Consider the following 17614-nt stretch of genomic DNA (forward strand, 5'->3'; position numbering starts at 1 on the left):
GTCTACAATCTTGACTCAGTTTTCTAGCTTGGACAATATAATAAAAAATGTGATTCAAAATACATAATTTGAACCTAATCATCAATCATGCACTTAGTTACATAAACATAACAAAATCATTATCAGTACTCATGGATCTTTTGTCAAGCATTGCATAATAAATTGAATATTATCAAACTCCTTTCAATGAATTAAACCATAATCATAGATCATGTACATCTAATCAAAAGTATAGGGACTTAACACATAATCAAATCTAAATAGCTAACAAGAATAAAGAAATTAAAAGATCTTCATAAATATTCGAATTTCCTACCATTATGTAGATATCTTTAATTTAAGTCTTTATTAGTCTTTAAGCTATGATTTTTTTTTCGAGAATATGTTCTAATTATCTTCTATTTTGTCTTTTAGCCCTTATAATATGCAAAATACAAATGAATATCTTTTCAGTATCAAATATCTAAAAAAAATGTGTAGAAAAAAATTAAATATGACTCTAAAATATGTATAATTCATTACATATCAATTTATTTATATGACATATATGCGTTGATAAGTTTTTGTGAACACGCAATTACAATTATATGCTTAAGGTTTTTAAGAAAATTAAATATGTACACAACTCGAGTCATACTTAGGGAAAACCCAAAATCATTGTAGTAGAATGCGGCTGCTTTGTTTTTCCATTAATATATATATATATATATATATATATATATATATATATATATGAAATTAATAAATAGTTTATGATTTAAATAGTAGAAAATGATTTATTTATAAATATCACTTTTGTTAGATTTAGACTTGGGAAATTGTAACACCCGTTTTTCAGAATGGTTTTACTAAAGACTTAACGGGATCAAAGATGGAGTTTTTGGGAAAAACTTTATGCCATGACGTGGCGCAAGGAAGCCCACGACGTGACATGGCTTAAATGATTGTGTCCACCTGATGAGTCCCACGACATGCAAGAGAAGGGTCACGATGTAGCGGCTGTTTTTGCCTAAGCCTATAATTTTAGGGTTTATCCCATATTTAAGCAGCATCTCCCAAGGATTAGGGCATCCTCTTCAGCCTCCAACTCTATAAACTCGAAACCATAGCCTTCCTTGGAAGTTTGGGCTCATTTGGTGTTCCAAGTGGACTTGGAGAAAAAGAGAAGAAGTTTTCGTGCAAGAATCAAGCAAGCAACTCCTCCCCCATCTTTGAGGTCATCTTTTGGGCCATTTGTAAGGCTTCAAGATCCAACCTTTTGGTTCCCTCTTAGTAGATCTATGTTTTTTTTTCTTATTTGATTCCTTTGATGAGTTTTGAATGGTCCACTGAGATAAAGTTAGCAATTTTATGGTCTTGCTGAGTCCCATGAGCTTTATATCTTATGGATCTAAGAGTTGGATGTGGTTTGTGAACTTTGTATGAGCTTTAGGTCACATTTCCACCTTTTTGACCTATCTTGGGTAAAGGACATGCATGAGGCATGCATGTCCATAAAGTTTGGTTTTTTATGAGCCTTTGGTGTAGAAGCCTTCTGGAGAGTATAAGATAAGGGCTTAATGAATTAAGGTCTAAATCTGTTAGGTTGTTCATGCCCAGAAACTATGACATGGCAAGTTGGCTGACACGACGTGGGGTTCGAAGGATCTACGACTGTTTTGTCACTTAGCTGCCACGATTTGGCTAAGGATTGGCCACGATGTGGCGACCATCTAGAGTTGACTTTGACCGTTAACTTTTTGACTTGGTTGACTTTTGGTCATGTGACTAGTTCTAAAAGGTGGACTAAGGGTTCACCTTGTGTGGTTTATTAGGAGGTGTTTTCCACCGTTCTTTAGCTGTGTAAGCTGTTAGTTGTTGATTACGTCCACGAGGTGATTCTTTTCACTATACTATGTAGGATGTTAGTTGTATTTGCGATACCTACATGGAAGACTAGGATGTGGCCCTAGCATATGTATGATTGAAGATGATCTTGTGACATCCCCATTTTTACGGTCTACAAAAGATATTTTTGTTTATGCTTATTTTAAAACAAAGTATTTATTAAATAGCAGAATTTATCCCATAAAAATATTTCCGAAGAAATGTTTTATTAATAAAATATTAGGATGTCATAACTAATACAAAACATAAGTATTCTCTTTATAAACCTTACAATAATTATACTAATGGCCTAAAACTCCTTGAATATCTCTGCATAATGTACCTTCAAACCATTACTTGTGATACAGAGAAACTGAGTGGGTCAGGTTGGGGAACCTGGTGAGTACATAGGGTTTTCAACCCACAATAATATAGTTATATATTATTTTACACAATTAATCCAATTACACATTCCCGTTATTCTCACTCCCTGGTCCTAAGGGGATGATCTTGTTGAACCTATCCTAAAGGACCTCTGTGAATAGATAATTTTAATATGGGGGTTGCGTAGCAATATATGTTAATAAGGAAGCCCTTAGGGGGAATAGAGTACCCGAATGTTTATCTTTTCTTTTCCCTGAAAAGTATGATCATTAACACCCCTAACTGGTGTTCCTCCGGACTACCTAGAATAGTCAGTGGTTTATCATCTATACTCTGTTAGATGACTGGTCCTGATAATATAATGTGTGACCTCTCACCATTACATTATTTTATTCCATAAACCAAATGTGAATACGATAAAGTAATTTGCATAAAATCAAATCATATTAAAGCACAAATTTCAAGTATACAGATAACAAGCACATATAGAATTTAATAGATTCTTCATATCTATGTGTAAGCTGAAAGTAACTATACACTCACTTGACTTAGGGCGGTGACTGGTGATTTGGGCAGAGTTTCGCCTAACACCTTAGATATTCCCTTAATGTGAACTAAGTAAGATTAATACAGAGTCTTAGTCTAATGATCCTGGTGACTAATAGTAGTCTAGATTCCTCACTAATCCCAATGTATACATCAAGATCTATCAAGTAAGGATCAGCCAGACATGACAGTTGGGAGGCAAGATCATTTCAACGTATAGCCCTTCTAAAATCCAACAACCAGGCCAACATGACGATTATAGTCACCTCTCCCATAAGCAAATCTATCAGTATTATGACTTGGAATCACTGATAAATCTTATTTATAGGTTCATAATAATGACTTATGACTATAAATATAAGTTACACTGAAAGCAAAATTGTGTAACTTAACTTACAGAGGTTTTAGCAAAAACTGGGAAAACATGCGAACAAAATCCCGACTCGAATACTCCTATTTTTCGAGCTCCTAGATCTTCAAATTTTTTACTAAAATACTGTAAAAGTTGGGAAAGATTAGGCTCATGTGTGAGAGAGTATTTAAGAGAGAGTTGGATAGTTTTGAAGGAAGAATGAACTCATTTTGCAGCCTATTTATAGGAAAAATGGGAGTATGTTCCGTGCCTCATATTGTGCGTGTCGCGCACACGAACCCTGATGGATCCTCTAGTAGCTTGTCACGTGTCACTTCGGCATTCATCGACACCTCCTTCTTCTAGAAGGTGACATGTGTCACATTATTCTAGAGCCACATGTCGCATTTTGTGGAGCCACATCGATGTGTCTCTCATAGGAAGGTGGCTCCCGACAATGCCACATGGCGCCCTCTCGTGGTGTCACGTCATCAGCACGCGCAACGTACTTCGCGCGCGTGATTTTCTATATTTTCAAAATGTCGTAACTTCTTCATACGAGCTCTATTTTATACGTTATTTGTATCCTCGGAAAGATGTCAACAAGATCTACAACTATCCTTTAGACCCCAATAGTTAATTCTTATTCTATCAATAAATTATATTTTTGATAGGCTTAGGCTGTTAGAAATCGTTGCAGAATGTATAACTCCCACATATGGACTCTGTTATTGACAGTCTTTATATCGTTGGGCTCCCACTAATGATATCTTCAACTCTCATTTAGATTGTTTTGGCTAAAAATCAACCGATTAGAATTTCAATTTTTGTGCCCGCACTGCGCCGCTGAAACTTCGAAAAATCATATATTCCTCTTACGAAGTTAGATTTGGACATTCTCTATATGTGTCCTCTTGGTTTAACGACTACTACGACTTTCCTTTAGATGAATTAGTCTAAAAAGTATTTTATCAAAAATTCACTTTTTATGACGCGTAGAGTCGTGTTGATTAATCACGAAACTTTGAAGAAGCATAACTTCTTCATACGAAGTCGGATTTCAGCGTTCTTTATATATATGGAATCTTTATCATATATACTATATTTTTTGTTCAAATAATTTTTCCTAAATAATCTTCTATAAAAAAGTCATTTTAACGCTTATTATCTCTAAATTGACTAGCCCCAATATGCGGGCGTTATAGATCTGGCCCTGTTGATTGTATGAAAGACTAGGATCTGACCCCTGACAATTCTATGTAAGACCAGGATCTGGCCTCTGACATTTTTATGTAGGATATCAGTTGTCTTTGTGATACTTGTAACATCCCGACTCCCAGGTATAAAATTTAAAGCTTTATAATTATATTTTTACACCTACTCGACGAGTTGAATGCCTCAACTCATCGTGTAGAGACTGTTAAAGCCGCGTGGATTTTACCTACTCGACGAGTTGGAGGACCCAACTCGATGAGTTGAGGCTGGACATGAAAAACCCTAATTTTCAGAGTTTGCACCCTATTTAAAGGACCTTAAGTCCTCCTTCCAGCCTCCTTACCACCTTTTCACGTCCAGAAGCAAACCCAAAGCGATCTAACCCCTATTTTGAGTGCGTACGAGGCTAAAAGTGTGTTTTTGGTGCATTTGTTGAAGAATCTTGAAGGTTGAGAAGCTTGGAACGGGAAGGAGCTTGTAGATCCAGCATCTACATCGTTTTGGATTTCATTTGAAGGTAAAAAGCCATTACCTTGATCATCCTCTTGTTAGATCTCTTCATTCAAGAGTTTAGGGCCATTTCTAGCTTATTTTGAAGTATTTATGGTTTGGTTCATGATTTGAAGTTGTAACTTCAGATCTAGACTCCTCTAGGCCCTTATGGACATAAAGCCTCAAGCTTTATGATGCTTTGGCCCTCCTCCATGTCCAAAACCTCTTCCTAAGGCTAGTTTTGAGTGTTTTAGCTTCTTGGAGCCTTGCATGCACGTAAAGTTAGCAACTTTACATGGTAACTACACCCGAGGAAGCTAGATCTACAGTTTGGAGACTTGGTTTCGCTTAAAAGCGTCTGAATCAGAAAATGAGTGAAGGAACTCGATGAGTTGCATAGTCAACTCGACGAGTTGGATGAGGGTTTCCCGCTATCTGGATTCTGCATGAACTGGGCGAGTTAGTGAGTTAACTCGACGAGTTGGTTAGGGTTTTCCCGACATTCTGGATACTACATGGACTCGACGAGTTGTCTGGAAACTCGGCAAGTCAACTGGGGTTTTCGCGATTCTTTGAGTTCTGAAGGAACTCAACAAGTCAGTAAGCTGCACTCAATGAGTTGGGTTAACATGGACTGTTGACCTTGACCGTTGGCTTTGACTTTGACCAAGGGTTGACCAGTTGGACTTCTGAGGGTATTTTGGTAATTTGGGATTTTGATGGACTTGGTCCTATGGTGGTTATAGGTGGTGGAGTTCGTGGCTGTGATTTGGGAATTTGATCTTATCACTACAGTTCGACATTGTGAGGTGAGTTTTCCTCACTATACTAACAGGGTCGAAGGTACCAATGCCGGCCCTTTTGGATTGTTATCCTGGTTATCGCATGATGATATGCTTAGAAATCTGTTAGATCTGTATCCTGGTATATAGGATCATGCTATGTTTAGTGACCTGTTAGGTCGGTATCCTGGTATATAGGATGATGTTATGATTAGTGATCTGTTAGATCGGTCTGACTGTTTATACATGCTAGCTAGCGTTTGATATATATATATATATATATATATATATGTGTGTGTGTGTGTATGTGTGTGTGTGTGTTGATTTTATGTTTGGGGATGGGTTGAGGCGGTCTTGCTTTATGCTCTAGGCCAACATACCCAGGGCGGACCGGATAGACTGAAGGCCCAATGGGGCGTACCAGTCAGGCCGAAGGCCTGGAGAACAGTCCAGACAGGCTGAAGGCCCGGAAGGGCGGACTAGACATGCTGAAGGTTCTAAGAGTGGGCCAGATAGACTGAAGGCCCGGTGAGGGCGGTCTAGTCATACTGTAAACTCTATATGCATGCTGTTTGTTATGATATGGTTATGTTTGTATGGCGTTGGTATTTTTGGGGAACTCACTAAGCTTCGGGCTTACAGTTTTGGATTTGGTTTCAGGTACTTCAGATGATCGCGGGAAGGAGAAGGCGTGATCGTGCACCTCATCACATTTTATGATTTTGATTTCTGAGATACTCTGATATGAAACTATTTTGAAAACATTTTGTAATAAATAATGGTTTTTTAATGCTTGAAAAAGTTTTAAATTTTCATGAATTTTATGGATGTTACAAGTTGGTATCAGAGCCTTGGTTTGAGTGAATTGGAGGAACACTCGTGTGAATACAGTCTCGAACCAAGGAGAAGATTTTTAAAATGGTTTTCAAATGGTTTTCAAAATACTAAAGGAGGATGCAGAGTGTAAGATCAACCGGAGCCAGTAAGTAGACCCCAAAATACCATACGGATATTTGATATTGTGATATGTTAGAACAACATGCTAGTGATAGGCTAGGGATCTTTAGGAATTGCATGATAGAATTGCCTGATTATAAGATGCCTGATAGCCTAGGGTTTCCTTATATGAAATTGACATCATTACTGTAGTTGCTCAGTGTATGCATCATAGTTGTACATAATTAAGATCTTATAGCCTGAGAATGTTTGGTTTAGCCTTATTTCATGTTCTTGTTTGATGAAGGGCTTAGGGTAGGATCAGTTATTCGAATATCTATAGGGTCCAACGTTATGTATGACTAGCATACACTAGTGCTGCAGGGTTGATGGAAGTTTCATGGGTGAGTTGTACGGGGTTAGTCGGCCAGTTACGAGATATTTAGCCTTCCTCTAGGAGTGAGGATTGAGCGCTCTCCATGCATATGTATTTTGTTTAGGGCGTTGTGATGATACTTGAGACAAATATAGGTAGGTGTGCAAGGTAGTATGGGCCATACTACTGAAAGCACAGGACCCATACGCGTAGCAAGGAAGTCACAACCCCTAGGGTTTTGGTTGGGAGTTGGTTCCTCGTTATTATATGGAATGTCTGATATCTTCCTGGTATATTTTCAGTATGGTGACTACGAGGCGGTTTGTGACCGGATCCGGATTAGGATCGGGAAAGGGCAGTCAGGGTAGACAAACAGAGCTTGAGGCCATTAGCCATATGAGGTCGGATGAGTTGGACGCCAGGATTCGGGAGATCCTGCACGATGAGGTTGCTACACTGTTCCGGGCACAGTTGCCGGAGATGTTTGGGTCTATCAAGACCGCCATGGTGGAGTACTTTGATGAGCGCTATGCAGACCTTGCTGAGACGGTTGTCGCTGCAGCCTCCGCAGCTGTAGCAACCGCTTATGGTGGGACCAGCCAGGCTTTTCAGTACCGGGACTTCGATAACACGAAGCCCCCAACTTTTGATGGGACTCAGGACCCGATCGTAGCCATGAGGTGGTTGTCTGATGTGGATGGATGTTTCTTCACATGCTCATGTCCTGCTGACTAGAAGGTCAGATGTGCTCTGAACCTGCTGAGGTCCGGAGCAAAGGACTGGTGGAGGTTGATGACAGGGTCGTATACTGATGATCACAAAGCTGCAGTTATTTGTGATCAGTTCAGGGAGATGTTCCGCGCTCGCTACATTCCACGGATTGAGCGCGAGCGGCTGGCATAGGAGTTCTTGGATTTGAGGCAGGTTACGAAGTCGGTGACGGAGATCACCAGTTTGTTCACTGAGAGGGCGATGTTTTGCCCGGAGTTTGCCTTCGAGCAGGCTCAGATGACACGTTATCTGAGTATGCTCAAGACCGACATCTGTCAGTTTGTTGCTACCCAGCGTTATGATACACTGTTGGAGTTACAGGAGGCCGCTAAGCGGCGTGAGATGGAGAATGAGTTACAGTTGTGGGAGCAGAGGCAGGCCGCGGCGCAGTCACAGCCTGCGCCGAAGTGGCCCAAGACCGCTGATTCTAGGTTTGGGGGACAGCGCGGCCGCACTTGTGGGAAGTGCGGGAAGGGCCATTCGGGATTTTGTACATCTGGTAGTTCATGCCGCAAATGCAGCAAGGAGGGCACTTTGCGACGGATTGCCGCCAGCCAGCCCCGGTTCAGGATATGAGGATCTACTATCACTGCGATCAGGTTGGTCACGTGAAGACCAACTGTCCATTGCTCGCTGCCCGACCGGCACTGGCTCCAACGCCGGATACACTAAGGATTACTGACGGGGGTCAGGGTAGAGCAGAGCCTCCGAAGGCTCGGGGATGCGCCTTCCAGCTTACAACCGAGGAGGCCAGGACAACACCGGATGTGGTTTCTGGTATGTTTCTATCCTTTAACTTATTGATTGCATTTGTTTTATGCTTATATGTGTGTACCTATAATTAGGTACGTTCTTAGTGAACTTCTTACCTGCTTTGGTATTATTTGACTCGGGGGCGAGTCGGTCATTTGTCTCTCAGTCGTTCAGTAGGGAGTTCGGTTAGCCAGTAGGAGAGCTAGAGTGTCTGTTGCGAGTCTCTATCGCCAACGAAAACGGGATTTCCGCTTCTTCAGTCTATCGAGGTTGTGTGTTGGAGATCTTCGGGGTATCTTTCCCGATAGACTTGATTCTGATTCCCATGGGGGATGTATGTGTGATTGTGGGTTTGGACTGGCTTAGTCACTTCGGTGCCATGATCGACCGCGAGGGTCAGCGGGTGGTATACCCCAAGTGGGGGAGAACTGATTATCTACGGCGAGGGCACCAGATTGGGTTCAAGGTTTTGCTCAGCTGCCAGGGCTCGACAGTACATTCAGCAAGGGTGTGCGGGTTATTTAGCGTATGTGGTGGATACGCGGGTCAGGGATCAGGTTTCAGTTTTGGATGTTCCGGTTGTCAGAGAGTTCGTTGATGTGTTTCCGGAGGAGTTACCCGGAGTGCCTCCGGATAGGCAGGTCGAGTTCAGGATTGACCTAATGCCAGGTGCGACCCCTATCACCAAGGCGTTATACCAATTGGCACTACCAGAGATGCAGGAGTTGTCATCACAGCTGCAGGAACTGTTGGGCAAGCAGTTCATTCGTCCGAGCAGTTCTTCGTGGGGAGCACCGATTCTCTTCGTCAGGAAGAAGGATGGTTCACACCGGATGTGCATTGACTACCGGGAGTTGAACAAGTTGACGGTGAATAACCGTTATCCACTTCCGAGGATAGATGATCTTTTCGATCAGTTGCAGGGAGCATCTTGGTTCTCTAAGATAGAACTGAGGTCCGGGTACCATCAAGTCAGGGTTAGGGAGGAGGACGTGGAGAAGACCGCGTTTCAGACTCATTATGGACATTACGAGTTCGTGGTGATGCCGTTCGGGCTCACCAACACGCCTACAGTGTTTATGGACTTGATGAATCGGGTATGCAGTCTGATGCTCGATCGATCGGTCATCGTGTTCATAGATGATATCTTGGTGCACTCCAAGACCAGAGAGCAGCATGAGGAGCACCTACGTGAGCTACTGGTAGTTTTGAGATGAGAGCAGTTGTATGCCAAGTTCTCGAAGTGCGAGTTTTGGTTACGAGAGGTTCAGTTCCTTGGACATCTCGTTAACCAGGAGGGGATTTTGGTCGATCCGGCCAAGATCGAGGCAGTTATGCAGTGGGAGGTTCTAAAATCTCCCTCAGACATCAGGAGCTTTTTGGGATTGGCAGGGTACTACCGGAGATTCATACATGATTTCTCCAAGATTGAGGTACCCCTCACTCGTCTGACGAGGAAGGAGGTGGACTTCCGGTGGGGCCCTGAGCAGCAGACTGCATTCGAGACGCTGATATAGCGACTTTGCGAGGCACCAGTGTTGACACTCCTTGAGGGAGTCGAGGATTTCATGGTGTTTTGTGATGTATCGATCACCAGATTGGGAGCGGTCCCTATGCAGAGAGGACGGGTGATAGCATATGCATCGCGACAGCTAAAGCCGCACGAGACAAGATATCCTACACACGATCTGGAGTTGGGAGCGGTGGTTTTCACTCTCAAGATTTAGAGACATTACCTCTATCGGGTCCGCCGTACCATATACACGAACCACAAGAGTCTGAGACACATCATGGATCAGCCGAACCTGAACATGAGGCAGCACAGGTGGCTGGAAGTAGTCAAGGATTATGACTGTGAAATCCTTTCATACGGGTAAAGCGAACGTGGTTGCGGACGCTCTGAGCCGTAAGTCGGCGGTATCTTTTAGCTCAACAGCATGTATGAGGATATATGTGCATTCTCCACTCGTGGGCTTGATTAGGGAAGCTCAGGCTGAGGGTGTACGACAGGAGAACTGGAAGCTTGAGAGGATCAGGGGCAAGATCACCCGATTTGTGCAGGATAGTCGGGGATTGTTAACCCGTTATGGACGGGTATGGGTTCCGATGTCTGGTGGGGTCAGACAGATTGTCTTGTAGGAGGCTCAAAAGTCTCGCTTCTCTATTCACCCGGGGGCCACCAAGATGTATCGGGATCTGAGTTTGAGCTACTGGTGGCCGTGCATGAAGAGGGAGATTGCTTGGTACGTCAAGAGGTGCTTGACCTGCAGTATGGTCAAGGCCGAGCACCAGAGGCCGCATGGAAAACTGTAGCCTCTGGATATTCCCATGTGGAAATGGGAGCAGATCACGATGAATTTTATCACCAAGCTTTCGAGGACGGCGAAGGGATATGATGCTATATGGGTCGTTGTGGATCGACTGACCAAGAGTGCCCATTTTATGCCCATCCGGGAGAGCTCATCGGCCGAGAAGCTGGCCGATGTGTATATTCGCGAGATCGTTGCTCGCCATGGGGTTCCGATCTCTATCGTGTCAGATCGTGATGTTCGGTTTACCTCCCGTTTCTGGCAGAAGTTCCATGAGGAACTAGGCACGTGGTTGCATTTCAACACAACTTATCATCCGCAGACAGACGGTCAGAGTGAGCGGACCATACAGACCCTAGAGGATATGCTGAGAGCCTGCGTTATTGACTGCGGTGGGAGCTGGGACTCCTACCTACCCCTTGCAGAGTTCTCCTACAAAAACAGCTTTCACTCCAGCATTGGTGCTCCACCTTATGAGCTGTTGTATGGACGGAGATTTCGCACCCCGACTTCGAAGTCTAGTTCAAGTGGGGGAGAACTGTAACATCCCGAATCCCATGTATGGAGTTTAAAGATTTATAATTATATTTTTAGACCTACTCGACTAGTTGGATGCCTCAACTCGTCGTGTAGAGACTGTTAAAGCCGCATGGATTTTAAAACCTACTCGACGAGTTGGAGAACCCAACTCGACGAGTTGAGGCTGGACATGAAAAATCCTAATTTTTGGGGTTTGCACCCTATTTAAAGGACCTTAAGTCCTCCTTCCATCCTCCTTATCACCTTTTCGTGTCCAGAAGCAAACCCTAAGCGATCTAACCCCTATTTTTAGTGTGTGTGAGGCTAATAGTGTGTTTTTGGTGCATTTGTTGAAGAAGCTTAAAGGTTGAGAAGCTTAGAACGGGAAGGAGCTTGTAGATCCAACATCTACGTCATTTTGGCTTTCATTTAAAGGTAAAAAACCATTACCTTGATCATCCTCTTGTTATATCTCTTCATTCAAGAGTTTAGGGCCATTTCTAGCTTAGCTTGAAGTATTTTTGGTTTAGTTCATGATTTGAAGTTGTAACTTCAGATCTAGACTCCTCTAGGCCCTTATGGACATAAAGCCTCAAGCTTTATGAAGCTTTGGCCCTCCTCCATGTCCAAAACCTCTTCCTAAGGCTAGTTTTGAGTGTTTTAGCTTCTTGGAGCCTTGCATGCACGTAAAGTTAACAACTTTACGTGGTAACTACACCCTAGGAGGCTAGATCTACAGTTTGGAGCCTTGGTTTCGCTTAAAAGCGTCTGAATGAAAAAATGACTAAAGGAACTCGATGAGTTGCATAGTCAACTCGACGAGTTGGATGAGGGTTTCCCGCTTTCTGGATTCTGCATGAACTCGGCGAGTTAGTGAGTTAACTCGACGAGTTGGTTAAGGTTTTCCTAACATTCTGAACACTGCATGGACTCGACGAGTTGTCTGGAAACTCGGCAAGTCAACTGGGGTTTTCGCGATTCTTTGAGTTCTGAAGGAACTCGACGAGTCAGTAAGCTGCACTCGATGAGTTGGGTTAACATGGACTGTTGACCTTGACCGTTGACTTTGAATTTGACCAAGGGTTGACCAGTTGGACTTCTGAGGGTATTTTGGTAGTTTGGGATTTTGATGGACTTGGTCCTATCGTGGCTGTGATTCGGGAGTTTGATCTTATCACTACAGTTCGACATTGTGAAGTGAGTTTTCCTCAATATACTAACAGGGGCGAAGGCACCAATGCCGGCCCTTTTGGATTGTTATCCCTGTTATCGCATGATGATATGCTTAAAGATCTGTTAGATCTGTATCCTGATATATAGGATGATTCTATGATTAGTGATTTGTTAGATCGGTCTGACTATTTATACATGCTAGCTAGCGTTTGATATATATATATATATATATATATATATATATATATATATATATATATATATATATATATGTGTGTGTGTGTGTGTGTGTGTTGATTGTATGTTTGGGGGTGGGTTGAGGCGGTCTTACTTTATGCTTTAGGCCAACATACCCAGGGCGGCCCGGATAGACTGAAGGCCCAATGGGGCGTACCAGTCAGGCCGAAGGCCCGGAGAACGGTCCAGACAGGCTGAAGGCCCGGAAGGACGGACCAGACATGATGAAGGTTCTGAGAGTGGGCCAGATAGACTGAAGGCCCGGTGAGGGCAATCCAGTTATATTGTAGACTTTATATGCATGCTGTTTGTCATGATATGGTTATGTTTTTATGACGTTGGTATTTTTGGGGAAATCACCAAGCTTCGGGCTTACAGTTTTGGATTTTGTTTCAGGTACTTCAGATGATCGCGGGAAGGCGAAGGCGTGATCGTGCACCTCCTCACATTTTATTATTTTGATTTCCGGGATACTCTGATATGAAACTATTTTGAAAACTTTTTGTAATAAATAATGGTTTTTGAATGCTTGAAAAAGTTTTAAATTTTCATGAATTTTATGGATGTTACAATACTTGCATGGAAGACCAGGATATGGCTCCTGACACTTGTATGTAAGATTGAGATTCGGCCACCGGTATTGCAAGGAAAGACCATGATTTGGCGTATGGAAGAAAGTGACTTTAAGACTATAATTTGAACCATAGTATTCACTATCCTATGTATGGTATGTGTTATTTTTTGGGAACTCACTAAGCTTTGTGCTTACGATTTATGTTTAAAATGTGTTCACGTACTTCTGGTTCCAAAAGGAAGGGTCCGGCTTGATCGCACTGCATCCCCTGAAGATTTATTTTGTATTGGTTGTTTTTTATTTTACTATGATGTTTTGAGAATGTTGTTACTCTGATTGTCTTTTGGAATAAAGGAATGAATGGTTTTGATTTAAATTAAATGAAATTTTACTCAAGTATTTTTGGGATGTTACAAGTTCATATCAGAGCCTTAGTTTGAGGGATTTAGGCACACTCTCGGGTGTGTCTTAACTCAAAGTGAGGAGTTAATAAAACCATTTAAAAGAAAATGAGTTTTCCAAAAAGGTTTTTAAGAAAAAGGGTGTGATGCGTGCAATCAGCCGAGCTTAAGATTCCCAAAATATCCATACATGTTGATATGTTATATGTGTTATAGTATGATATGAATACTAGAATTTAGAATAAGGATCTGCTCAGGGTTGCATGCTAGAATGCCTATTAGGAGAGATGCCTTTATGATGCCTTGTTTCCTATTACTTCTTCTACTCGAATGTTGCTTGCTTTGTGCTTTGTGGGGCTTATATTGATGTTAGTCAACTATTAAATGAATACTTTAAGTTACAATCCACAAAGGTTAAATAGTTGTAGAATGATTGCTTTGAATCTATTATTCAACTCTTGTTTGAGTCCAACCGTTGTAGTGCAGGATCTTTTAGTCAAAATATTATTTAAGTTTTGTTGCGTGTTATTGTATTCATGAGGTAGTTAGCTGACATTAGTAGGATTTCTTCAGCAGCTGATGGCATGGCGATGTAGGAACCCTAGGAAGTGATTTAGTGAGAAGGGTGTGCTTTTAAGTATCATTACAAGGAGGCGACTTAGAGGATTCAGGATAATTCTTGAGGAAAGTATGGATAGGTGTGTAAGGTAGTATTGGGCCCGTACTATTGAAAGCACAGGATCCGTACACGAATCAAGGAAAATCAAAAAGATCCTAAGGAGCTTATAGCGTGAGATTTCCCTCGAGTATGTTTTGATCGTTTATATGTTTGCCTTTCAGTATGGTGGTGAACATTCGAGGATGAGGTTCTGGTTCAGGTTTAGGTTCGGGCTCTGGTGCTAAGACGATTAATGAGAGGATACATGAGCTCATTACGTTAGAGAGAACTCACAGTATTTTGGATGCAACTCCTATGATGTTTGGTACCATCAAGGAGGGGATAATAGATATATTAAATGATTGTTTAGGGGCCTTTCGTGTAGATATTGAAGTTGGTCAGTTAGGGGCACAAATTCTCTCCTTTCGGGAGTTCAAGGCTTATGGAGTTCTAGAGTTCTTTAGGAAGAAGGACCCTATTGATAGCAGATGTTGGATTGCAGACATGGAGAACGCTCAGTAGACGAGGTTCTATCTTGAGGTATCGAAGGTGGGGTTTTCATCTTGTCTTATGATGGATGGATCCCACAACCGGTGCGAGGATGTTGGTCATGCGTTGGGAGCTGAGGCCGTGATTTTGTGACGAGATTTAGGGTGGAGTTTGCACCAACTATCAAGGTGCAGCAGTTGGCGAGAGAGTTTCAGGACCTTCACCAGACGACTGAGACTATAACGGAGATCACCGCCAAGTTCAGGGAGAGGGCTTTACTAGTTCCATAGTATGTTAAGGACAATGAGATGAAGAAGATGAGGTACCATGATATGTTGAGGGGTAACATTCAGGAGTTTATAAGCATGTCAAGCTGCAATACCTTAGAGGATATGATTGCCAAAGCCCAGAAGCGGGAGATTGAGTTGGAGCTTCAGACAAAGCAGAAGCCAATTTTAGTTCAGTCAGAAGAGGGCTCAACAAAGAAGCCCAAAACTTTTGATTCACGAGCTAGAGGCCAGCAGGGTCGGGGCCATTGCAGCAAGTGCAGGAAACCACACGATGAAATGTGTCAAGCAGGAGGTTTGGGCTGCTACAACTACGGCGAGATTGGTCATCTCAGCAGGGATTGCACTAAGGGATCGAGTCAAATTTGTTTTCACTGTAATCAGATGGGCCATAAGAAGGCGAATTGCCCGATACTAACGAGTGGAGCGGCGAGGGCACCTTCCCCAGCTACAGTGAGGATTACTGATGGACATGAGCGCAGGGCGGAGGCTCCGGTGGTGAGGAGCCGAGCTTTTTAGTTGACGGTTGAGGAGGACTGAGTTTTTCCGAATGTGGTTACTTGTACGTATCGTATTCATTCCCTCTCAGTTTTCATTATTTATGTATATGATTATGTGTGAGAAACGTAATGTTTGAAGTGTTTAAGTCTCCATCTGAGGTTCAGGGGTTTTTTATGATTGATTGGTCATTATTCAAAGGATCTTCATATGTCATTTTGTATACTGAGAGTCAAAGATTCTAGGGATGATGCAGATTCTGAGGCGATTGCTCGGTTAGCACCAAGAGTCATGGTTGGTGTGTATCTGGTTGAGCCCGTCTAAGGCTAAGACATGGAGGACGTCATAAAATAATAGTTTGAACCCTAGGTAGGAGGGAACTGGGTATTTTGTTTGGAGGATCACCAGCCGATTTGATTTTATGGTTTCAGTACAATAGGTCTGAGGAAGTTGCATCGCAAGTATGCTGGATTTTGGGTTCGGGATTATTGTAGTATAAAAGGAGGAAGGTGGGCTACCATCCAAGGGGTCTGAGTTGGGAGGTTTTTCGTTACATTTTGAAGGATTCATCAGAATCTTTCATGGTTGTGAAATAATTAAGGACTAGTCAGACCGCGACTGCAGATTTAGTTGCTGTTAGGTTCATCCCTTCATGGATGTGTAAGTTATCCTCACATCGGAAGCTATTAGAGAAAGATTAGGTTAAGAGGCGCTTAATCCACTCATGTTGAATGCCAATTGAAGGGTTGGTTACCTCGCTGTACCGACCATTATCTATAGTAGGGGAAGAGCGGTTGTTGATATATCAATCAACTCTAGATCTTGGTATGTGTATTTCTCATGGGCCTTGTTTAGTAGTAAGTTTGGCCATTGGATTGGTTACCTATCCATTTCGATAGTTGGTTAATTCCTTCATTGTCATCAACTGAAATTGTTCGATGGTTTTGAGTTAAATCAGTTGAAGGTGCTATGGATGCGTCAATCTTTCGTCAAGTTTTGTGCGGTGCATATCTTTTTTTGGGTCGTGTGTACCCTAGGTTATCTAGTCATGAGATCTTTGTTCTTGCAAGAGCAAGTTGGTGGTTGTCTTGAATATTGAAGTTTAGATACTGCAACGACATTGATCAAGGGTGACATCGTGTTCTCTTATGCCCAGTAATGCCAGATGTGGATGTTAAGAACCAAGCGGTGAAGTTTTGGGTTGGCATGGAAATTCGAATGGTTATGAAGTTGTCAGAGTGTAGTTGAATCCAAGTGGGGAGGATCGCGTGGGATTAATGGGAATATTTCCAAGTGCGGGCCAACTCGGAGTTTCATATCCAAGAACAAAAGGATAACTATTTATAGTTGTTGTATAAATCCAAGATTATACAAGGAATAATGTTCATCATTCAGTTTTAATCAGGGAAGCATATGTTGAGCAGTCAAAGTTATCGCGTCCGAAGACGTGAAGCATCGGCAGCGACACATTTACAGTTAGTGTCTAGGTTTAGGATGAGGGTTGTGTGAAGGCCTCTCTGTACGTTCTTATCTGATTAAGGCCTTGGGGTTCGAAGCACATCCCGAACGCCTGATAGGGTCTAGCAGGCTAGGGGTCTGGCTCGTGTTGATTTTTGTTGGGTATTCTTGTGGATTGTTGGCAAGAATCATAGGGCGAGCTGATGACAATCATAGGAGTGTGGTAAGACTACAATTTTTCCTGTAGCATTCACTTGGTGGAGATAGGCCGTTGCAGGGGTATTTGTATGGACTATAGGCGGGCCACAACATATATGGTTGAAATAGCTTGTTGGCTGATTTGGGTTAGGTGTGATGTAAGATTACAATTTCGCCTGTAACATTCAATTAGGGTGAAATGGTCATGTTGTCGTTTGAGTGTTGGTTGGTTAGTCGTTCTTTTTTTGGACTAAGGGATGTTAGAATCGTGATGATGTATAGGCTAGGATAGCTTTTTTCAATCATACTCTTTGTTGGAGTCTCATTGTGCGACTGAGTG

Source organism: Lactuca virosa, chromosome 5, assembly GCF_052849685.1.
Source record: "Lactuca virosa cultivar CGN04683 chromosome 5, Lactuca_virosa_CGN04683_v6, whole genome shotgun sequence".
Lineage (NCBI taxonomy): Eukaryota > Viridiplantae > Streptophyta > Magnoliopsida > Asterales > Asteraceae > Lactuca > Lactuca virosa.